We start from the raw sequence: 10440 nt of genomic DNA, 5'->3' as shown, positions 1-10440 counted from the left end.
AACAAATTTTAATTCGAACGTTTTTAACCACTTGTTATTACTTACAGAGTGAAATTTCGTCATACAAAATGACCGAGGAAAAGTGAAATTTCACAGTCCTGAAAAGAACAGCTGCGTGTAGAATATTTGCAACGTTGAAAATCTATAAAGGATTAAAGTACAATGTGTCAGTTCGAAGCTCGCACCAGTTTGATATCTTCTACCTTAATTGATGGAACATTTTAAGAAACCAGCTAAAGATCGTAATAATTTATAATCTGTAGGTTATCAAATATTTGATGATTAAAAAAAACGGTAAAAATTCAAACCGCAATTTCCTTGACTGAATAATACTGGTAAAAATGTGAAAAGTAATTAAATCGGTCATAATTTAAGAAATTAGTAATAACTTATGAATAAAATTAGCCCGTGAATCACACACAGATATCTCCTCGGATTGCTACCGGAACTCACTTCCTCTGTGACTACAATAAACAACGTGACAGTCACGGCACGTGGGATGTGTACACATGATTGTGGGGGATTGATTGCAGTGAGATATCGATCTCAGTCTTCGTTAAGTTGAAGAGCTATATGAAATGCATGCTGATGTGATTGGTGGAACATAGGTATATATAGTATATAAATCGAATTTAATAATATAAGAATACATAACAGATCGGGGATATTCAGTCCAGCTATTAACTACGTAATGATATAATTCGGGAATATTCTGACAAGGGAATGTTACTTCATTAACTGACCGGGGGGCAGGGAGAGAGAGAGAGACAGTGAGAGGGGGAGAGTGAGAGAGAAAGAGAGTGACAGAGGGAGAGAGAAAGAGAGACAGAGAGAGAAAGAGAGCGTGAGAGAAAGGGAGAGAGAGTGAGAGAAAGAGTGAGTGTGTGTATGAGAGAGAGCGTGAGAGAAAGGGAGAGAGAGTGAGAGAAAGAGTGAGTGTGTGTAGAGAGAGAGAGAGAGAGAGAGAGAGAGAGAGAGAGAGAGAGAATGGATATTAGACTATATATTAGAAACAACCCCACGCGGCTATATTTCCATGAATGATCCAATATTAATAGAAAGTTTTAAGAGAGAGGGGACGACAGACGAAAGGAGATACACGCACACAGAGACGCCGAGGGAGATAGACAGGCAGACAGAAGGAGAGAAATATAAAAAGAGATAGAGACCGACTGCGGTAGCGAGGAAGGGGTGAGAGGGAATGGGAGAGAGAACTATGGATAGGTTCACAGAGAGACAGAGATACATAAATATATGGATGTAGAGACAAAGACAGGGAACACACACAGGGAGACCCAGAGAGTTCAGAGAGACGCACAGGGATATGTATAGGAGAAACCACGACTACGAGGGTTTACTAGAGATTGTGAACCCGGAGAGGAGGGATGTTCCCGACTCTCAGGGTTCACAATCTCTAGTAAACCCGAGTAGAGGTTTCTCCGACTTATCAACCGTTTTTGCGTAAAATATCTTTTAAAATAATATATACGATCGACATCAATACGCCCCCAGCAGAACAACATTGATGGGACAGCCCGCAAATGATGGAACAGCCGGTGTCAATTGGGATGCGACTGGCCGCCAACACCTTGCCTTGCACGCGCAATGCACGTGCTACACGTGTCCTACACGTGCGCTGCCCGCACAACCCGTTTCATACTGACAAACAATTTCTCTTTTTTAACAGCAATCCTTCATAGCTTAGTGGATAAAACCGCCAAGTTAGAGAGCGAAGGGTTGCAGGTTCGAAACCAGTTATCGCCACTATATATTGGAAGTTATCAATAATGTGATATTTTACGATCAGTGATAGCAAGACAAAGTTGTATCAATCATGAATAATGTCCTAGGTTTAGAAACGATCAGTGCAGAGGTCTGGGAACCCACTTTACAATTCACATCCCAGGGATTTACAATACACATCTCTGATTATATAGTCTAACCATATGATACGATTTCGAAAAGACTGTCTGAGATGACCCGTTATACGTGAGGTAGGTTGATATATAGGGCTGTACAGGGAGACACACAGGGATATATAGGGCTGCACAAAGAGGTACATGGAGACACACAGGGATATATAGGGCTGCACAAAGAGGTACATGGAGACACACAGGGATATATAGGGCTGTACAGGGAGACACACAAGGATATATAGGGCTGTACAAAGAGGTACATGGAGACACACAGGGATATTTAGGGCTGCACAGAGAGGTAGAGGGAGACACACAGGGATATATAGGGCTGCACAGAGAGGTACCGAGGGAAACATAGAGGGGTATTTAGAAGTATATATCTGAGTAAGAAACATGTCTTTAGTGAGTGAGTGAGTATGGTTTTACGCCGCATTTAGCAATATTCCAGCAATATTACGGCTGGGGACACAAGAAATGGGCTTCACACATTGTACCCATGTGAGGAATCGAACCCGGGTCCTCGGCGTAACCACTAGGCTACCCCACCGCCCCCGTGCTTAATGAAGACAGAAAGATTTCACTGAAATGCTGCCTCAATAAAGTTCTTTCAGGAGGGGCGGTTGTTATAGCGTTAGCTCGTCGCGCCGAAGACCCGGGTTAGAATCCCCACATGGGACTATATACAGAGAGACAACTAAACATAGAAAGTCCAATAATAGGCATGACGAAAAAATGTTTCTTTATGAGACGATTTAAATGTGTCCAAAGATTCAGCATTCTTGATGTGAGTGGGCAGGTTGTTCCAGAAACTAGCGGCTGCGTGTTGGAATTATCTTTTCCCATAGAATGAGAGTCGAACTTTAGGAACGACAAGTAGCTTGTGATTCTGGGATCGTAATGGTCGGGTTGGGATGTACTGACACAGAAGACTGGAGAGGTATTCAGGTGTTTGTCCATGTAGAGCTTTGAAAGTGATATATAGAATTTTGAAGTCAATCCGGAATTTGACAGGCAACCAGTGTAGATACATCAGTGAAGGTGTGATATGATCTTTCTTGGACTTGAGGCAGACAATGCGAGCTGCTGAGATCTGTAGTTTTGGAGTTTCTGAAGATGAGTTGAACTGATGCCACAGTGCAGACTGTTACAATAGTCGAATCGAGAAAGTATGAGGGATCAAACCAAAGAATGAGCACAATCTGTTGTGATGAGGTTTCTAATGGAGCTGATGGTTCGCAGATAATAGTGACAGTTCTTATAAAGATGGGTGACTTGCGATTCCAAAGACAAACTAGCATCAAGAGAAACACCATGATCCTGAGGGACCGTTCATAATTTATGGCTGGGGTTGGGGGGTGATGATGATTTTAAGGGGGGTCACCCATTTTGTTCTGGGGAACTAGGGGAGCAGCAATTTTGTACACACGTACAATTAAGGGGGGTCAGCAATTTTGTACACACGTACTAGTGGGGTCAGCACTTTTGTACATAAAAATATGTTTAAATTATGCTTAGAAATTATGGGAAGGGGAGGGGGGTCATTGATTTTGTACATGACAAGCAGGGGGGTCACTTATTTTGTACATAAATTATAGGGGGTGTCATTCACATTGTACATGCTTCTCCATGAAAATCATCATCAACACACACACACACACACACACACACACACACACACACACACACACACACACACACACACACACACACACACACACACACACACACACACACACACACACACACACACACACACACACCATAGCCATAAATTATGAACGGTCCCTTAGGGACAGGTGGAGGTTGAGTGTGAGATGTGGAAATCTTCACATTGCACATGCATTAACATGTTAGGGGCATGATTACGTTGTCAATAGTCGTGGATTAACTAGGCTCGCTGGAACAGTAGGCGACCTAACTGCCCCATGTCTGTAGTGATAACTCCTACCTTTGTAACACTGTATAGTGTAATACTGAACGAGAATCATGTACTGTATGATTGTGTATATTTGGTAACGGAGAGAAAGCGTTTCATCCCAAACTGCAGTAGTGGTAATCATAACAATGTTTCAAACCTGTGTCATTCAAATGATAATTACTTTCTGTTAAATCTTGCTAAATTTCTTAAACATGTATGTGAATGTATACAACAAAAGAAAGTAACTCTGTACAATTTTATGTTATATCTTTTTACTGTGGGCCACATGGCCTTTCTTCAAACAAACATCTTGAACCTTGAACATAGGGTGAGTGAATGAGTTAAGTTTTAAGCCGCTTTTAGCAATATTCCAGCAATATCACGACGGGGGCACTAGAAATGGGCTCAGACATTGTACCCATGTGGGGAATCGAACACGGGTCTTTGGCGTGACGGACGAACGCTTAGTAAGTGAGTGTATGGTTTTACGCTGCTTTTAGTAATATTCCATCAATATCACGGCGGGGACACCAGAAATGGGCTTCACACATTGTACCCATGTGGGGAATCGATCCCTTGTCCTTGCCGAGGATTGATGAGCGAACACTTTTACCACTGGGCTACCCCACCGCCCCGAAATGACACGAAGTACGTATCCAGTATAGCTTGGAGAACGCAGTACTAGTAGATAAAGTGTACTTCATAACATAGAGATCTATAATGCGGTATATTAGTCGCAATATGAATGCCCCGTCAGGTGAGAATTGTTGAATTTCATTGCATCTACAAATTGCCAAATTGTAGCTTGTGGAAATGTGTATATAATCATGCCAATAATGGTTGTCACCCCCTCCCCACCCCAACCCCCACACACTCACCCCACACCCCTCCCCAATTAAAAAAATTGAAGGTGGTGACAACCATTATTGGTATGAGTATATTATGCAATGTTTTCACGATCTCTTGTAATACTAGATTTGAATTCGTGTATTTAATCATAAAATCAATCTGTACTATTCAGCAAACATGGTTCATGGTTCTCAGACAGTAAAAGTACACCTGACCTAGTTGGTTGGTGTCGACTGGGTTTGTGCGACACACATATATGCCTGATTGACACAGCTAATGCTGTGTACACAATGCAAATAACTCCGTCGTAGAAGATCAGGGTGAATGATCTGGACCGCACTTTAAAATGTATGTCTCTTGGTCGAAGGCGAACATTGTCTCGTTCCGTGCATTCTGGTCGAATAGAGTGAGTGAGTGAGTGAGTTGAGTGAGTGAGTGAGTGATGTTTCAAGCCCCTTTTACAAATATTTCCGCAATATCACAGGGGACACGAGAAGCTGGCTTCACTCTTATTACTCGTGCAGTCAGTCGAACCCTAGCTGGAATACATATCGTATCCGAAAAATCACCCTTCCCTAAGATCTCTGAGAGTGTTCTGCTGTGTACGGATGACCCCTTGGAGTGAGTGAGTGAGTTGAGTTTGACGCCGCTTTTAGCAATATTCCAGCAACATCAGGGTGGGGGACACCAGAAATGGGTTTCACACATTGTCTCCATGTGGGGAATCGAACCCGGGTCTAAACGTACACAAACACATCAAAATTACTTACCACACTCACTTACCCACCAACTAAACGTACACACACACACACACACACACACACACACACAACACCACACACACACACCACACCACACAAAACACACACCGCACCACACAAAACACCACACCACACAAAACACACAACACCACACAAAACACACAACACCACACACACACCGCACCACACCACACAAAAACACACACGCTACACAAAAACACACAGACAACACCACAACACACCACAGCCCCCCCCCCCCACACACACACACACAAAACACACACACCGCGCAACACAAAAACTCACACGCCACAAACACACAAAACACACCACAAAACACACACACACCACACATACAAAACACACCACACCACACAAAACACATACCACACCACACACACACCACACCACACAAAACAAACATACCCCACAAAAACACACACGCCACACACACCACGCCACACAAAACACACACCACACACACAAAACACACACGCCACACACACACTGCGCCACACACGCCACAAACAAACAAAACACACCACACCACACACACAAAAAACACGCCACACACATACACACCACGCAACACAAAAACACACACCCCAAACCACACAGACACACCACACACACAAAACAAACACCACACCACACAAAAGACACCACACTACACATACACCACACACACACACACACACACACACACACACAAAACACACCACATCACACACACATACCACACAAAAACAAACACACCACTCCACACAAAAACACACGCCACACACACAAAAAAAACACTCCACACACACCACGCCACACAAAAACACACCACACCATACACACACCACACAGACCACACCACACCACACATACACCATACACACACCACACCACACAAAGCACACATCAAACCACACACACACCACACCACATCACACAAAACACATTCATGTTCAACCTGATTTAACTCGTCAATAGTGATGTTAAATACCAATATTCCCCTGGAAGATGTCAACACTGTACACTAATATACACTTTAAAACCTTCCACAAATGTTGACCCGGTAACATATTTTATCACATAAAATGCAAAATACATATGTCCCCCCTAATAATGTCAGGTCATTTGTATATGCACTGAGTCCCCCAGTTTAAGTCTCATCCCATCATGCAACAGATGTGTACATAATTTGTGTACAGGATTTGCCAATATTGCAATATAGCCAATTTTCGCCAGTAGAGCTATAACGCTGTAATCAATCTGAGTATAAATGAATCTCAGTTGAGTACTTGAAATGATATTTTTCACAGAATCACAACCTACCAGGTACATCTGTTCGAATGATCGATAGTCATCAATATCTACCGCATCAGTTGATCGTCATAGGTAACCATGACTTCTTCCTAATAAATAGATATTTGTTAGACACCTACTGTTGGAGCGAGCCTAGTTAATCCACGACTACTGACTATAGATTCTCATGCCCATAACATGTTAGACTACTTGTCCTATCTGGTCGGTGGGGTAGCCTAGTGGTTTAGTGTCCGCTTGTCACGCCAAAGACCCGCGTTCGATTCCCCCACATAGGTACAATATGTGAAGCCCATTTCTGGTGTCTCCCGCCGTGATATTGCTGGAATATTGCTAAAAGCGATAAACTAAACTAAACTCACTCACTCACCTTTCCTATCTTTCGCTATCCATCTATTCTTTGAGTGAGTGAGTGAGTGAGTGAGTGGGTGGGTTGAACAGTATCCCGGCTATACTGCGGTATGATAATCCGGAGCAGTAACATTGCTGGAATTTACTAAAAGCGGCGTAAAACTAAACTCACTCGCTCACAAACGTCGTGTATGTCAAGTAAAGCTTAGGTAGAATTGTTTCCCAACTTTCATTCATACATCCACACTGGAACAAGAAATATTTTATTTGGTATAAAGGAAAATGTAATAACTAATAGGGCTTTTGACTTGATTTTAAATCTTTCAAAATTTTGGTTGTTTTTTTATAGATGCAAATTAATAAAGGTGAGCATATCCCTCAAGAATTTCCAATATGAATTAAAAATTAGATAATACAATAGAAAAACAAATCTTTACTTATAAATATGAACAAAATAAGTTTTATTAACAGTGGATGTCCTACCACTCTTTGTTTCAAGACTCCAGTTCACTGATGTCAGATTACTGAATCTTCTATTCTTTTCAATGCAAAAGTCCAGCCATGTCCATCTTTTATAATTTTATTATAATGGTTGTTTACTCCTTTGTCTCTGGAGGAGTAACCGCCTCCGTGGTGTAGTGGTTAGAGCGTCCGCCCGGAGAGCGGAAGGTCGCGGGATCGATCCCCGACCGCGTCATACCAAAAGACGTAAAAATATGGTACTTGTTGGTCCCTGCCTGGCGCTCGGCATCAATAGGTACAACAAGGACTGGTCGGCTCGGAGTCAGTATAATGTGTCTGAGTGGGGTATTCACGTTTAACTGCGGCATGGTATCTCAGTGGGTTAGCAAGTAGTAAACCAGCTTAAGTCTGGGCTAGTACAAACAGCCGCACATACACATGCATGCACGTCGTCATATGAGCGAAATATTCTCAAGCACGACGTTAAATCCCCTCTCACTTCACCTCACCTCAAATAATAGGGATAAGCAGACCTCAACTTAGGTTCGAACCCAGGGTGAAGGTGTATGTGTGTTTTCTGTGAGTTATACCTTTAGGGGCGGCGGTGGAGTAGCCTAGTCTTTAAACACCTGCATCACATCACTGCAATATTCCAGCTATGTGGCGGCTGCAGGACGTGTTTATTCACACCAGCAGCTTATTATCACTATTCGTTTTTTTGGGTATACGTGTGTGTGTTACAGTTGTGTCTTACTTAAAGAATCTGAATCCTTCATTGCGTTGGGTTTTTTCTCCAAGAGGGCAAGGAATTGTCTGGCTGCTAATCCCCACCTGTAACAGGGATTCGGCAATAAAACATTAATAACAAAAAAGAAAAACGAAAAAGTGATTAACACATTGTCTCGATGTCAGTAACTATGACTATGTTTTCGATGGCACAATAACGGTGGATTGCAGCTATTAGAAGTCGGTATGGGTTCGAATCCCGTTAAATCTGCGACGTATTGTTCCGTCATCAAAGTCAACGATGCAAAACTTCCTTCAACACAGAATGTAAGTTAAACCACTAAAGTACATCCGAATTTGACAACACACCTTGACCTTTCTTCCTTGTCACCTTTGACCTCAACATAAGCAAAATCAACTTGGTGTTATTTACACACTCGAGATAACGATCGACACGACCAGCTACATCAGTCAATCGGCCGAAAAGGGTATCTGAGCTTAAGGTACATGAGGTATTTGCGCTTAAAGTACATGAGGTATTTAAATGGCATATAGAATTCCCTACTGATAAAGGGCTAAGAAAACAATCCGCAACTCACGTCCTTTATAACTGACTAGCTGACGTTCATTCTACCTGATGAAAGATTAATAGTATACCCTGAAGCCTATGTCGACATCCGTATATCGTCTCCTTTAAAGTACATGCTTGTAAAATCAAATGCAAAAACTTTGCCCGGCTTTCAGTCTGAGCCTTTGTTATCACATGAATGACATATTTTAAAGATGTTTCATCATTGAGCTACTGCCTTGGGTGTTTGTATAACGGGGGAACGAACAGGGAAGTGAATTCCTCTGAATGGTGTGTGTTTATATAAGCCACCCGCTGTACAGCGTAAACAATCCTTCAAGCTGTGAGTGAGTGAATGAGTTTCGTTTTACGCCGCACTCTGCAATATTCCACCTATATGGCGGCGGTCTGTAAATAATCGAGTCTGGACCAGACAATCCAGTGATCATCAGCATGAGCATCGATCTGCGCAATTGGGAACCGATGACATGTGTCAACCAAGTCAGCGAGCCTGACCACCCGATCCCGTTAGTCGCCTATTACGACAAGCATGGGTTACTGAAGGTTACTATTCTAACCCGGACCTTCACGGGTACTTCATGCTGTCGACAATCACGCGGCAGTTATGAGAGTGAGTGATTGAGTGATATGGTTTTAAGCCGCTTTTAGCAATATTCCAGCAATATCACGGCGGGGGACACCCGAAATGGACTTCACACATTGTACCCATGTGAGGATTCGAACCCGGGTTTTCGGAGTGACGAGCGGACGCTTGACCACCAAGCTACCCCACCGCCCCCACAACTATGAGAGCATATTTTGGATCTTACATGTCAACCGGGTGGTGAAGTAGCCTAGTGGTTAAAGCTTTCGCTCGTCAAGCCGAAGACCCGGGTTCGAATCCCCACATGGGTACAATGTGTGAAGCTCATTTCTCATGTCCCACGCCGTGATATTTGCTGGAATATTGCTAAATGCGGCATAAAACTAAACTCATTCACACTTTGATGACAATAGAATGATAGTACTTTTCTAACCCGGATCTTCACGGGTCGGTAACAAAGTAAGTGTGAACTACCCTGCGTTATTTTACCCTTTTATCTATCCATGTATTCCTGTTTTTAAGAGGCGACTTACGGAATCGAGGTATAAAGTATGTCCATTCGATAATATAATAACCCTCCAAGTGATCTCCAGGTAAAAACGTTAAGTAGAGAAGATTAATATTGTTTGTATGTTTGTGTACCCGACAGTAGTCAAGTGGAAAGTTGGTGACCGGGTTAAAGGTGAACAGTATGGCTAAGAGTACACTGGTCAACACCACAAGCGGTCGGAGCCCTGCGACAGTCGTAAGTATGTGAGTGAGTGAGTTTAGTTTTACGCCGCACTCAGCAATATTCAACATGGACAAGATGAAGACAGAAAATATATATTAAACAGTGTTGAAACATGTTCTGTAATTCTATACAGCCTAACGCTTTAAACGTGTATTTATAGGTTTTGTTAAATACGAACTACCCGGACTGTACTTAAAGTACATATGTCAACGTTCATCCGTCAGACCTCGGCCGACCCGAT

Source organism: Haliotis rubra, unplaced genomic scaffold (genome assembly GCF_003918875.1).
Source record: "Haliotis rubra isolate DU_JTF1 unplaced genomic scaffold, ASM391887v1 Scf955, whole genome shotgun sequence".
Lineage (NCBI taxonomy): Eukaryota > Metazoa > Mollusca > Gastropoda > Lepetellida > Haliotidae > Haliotis > Haliotis rubra.
The sequence above is the reverse complement of the archived record's forward strand: the minus strand, read 5'-3'. Positions refer to the sequence as shown.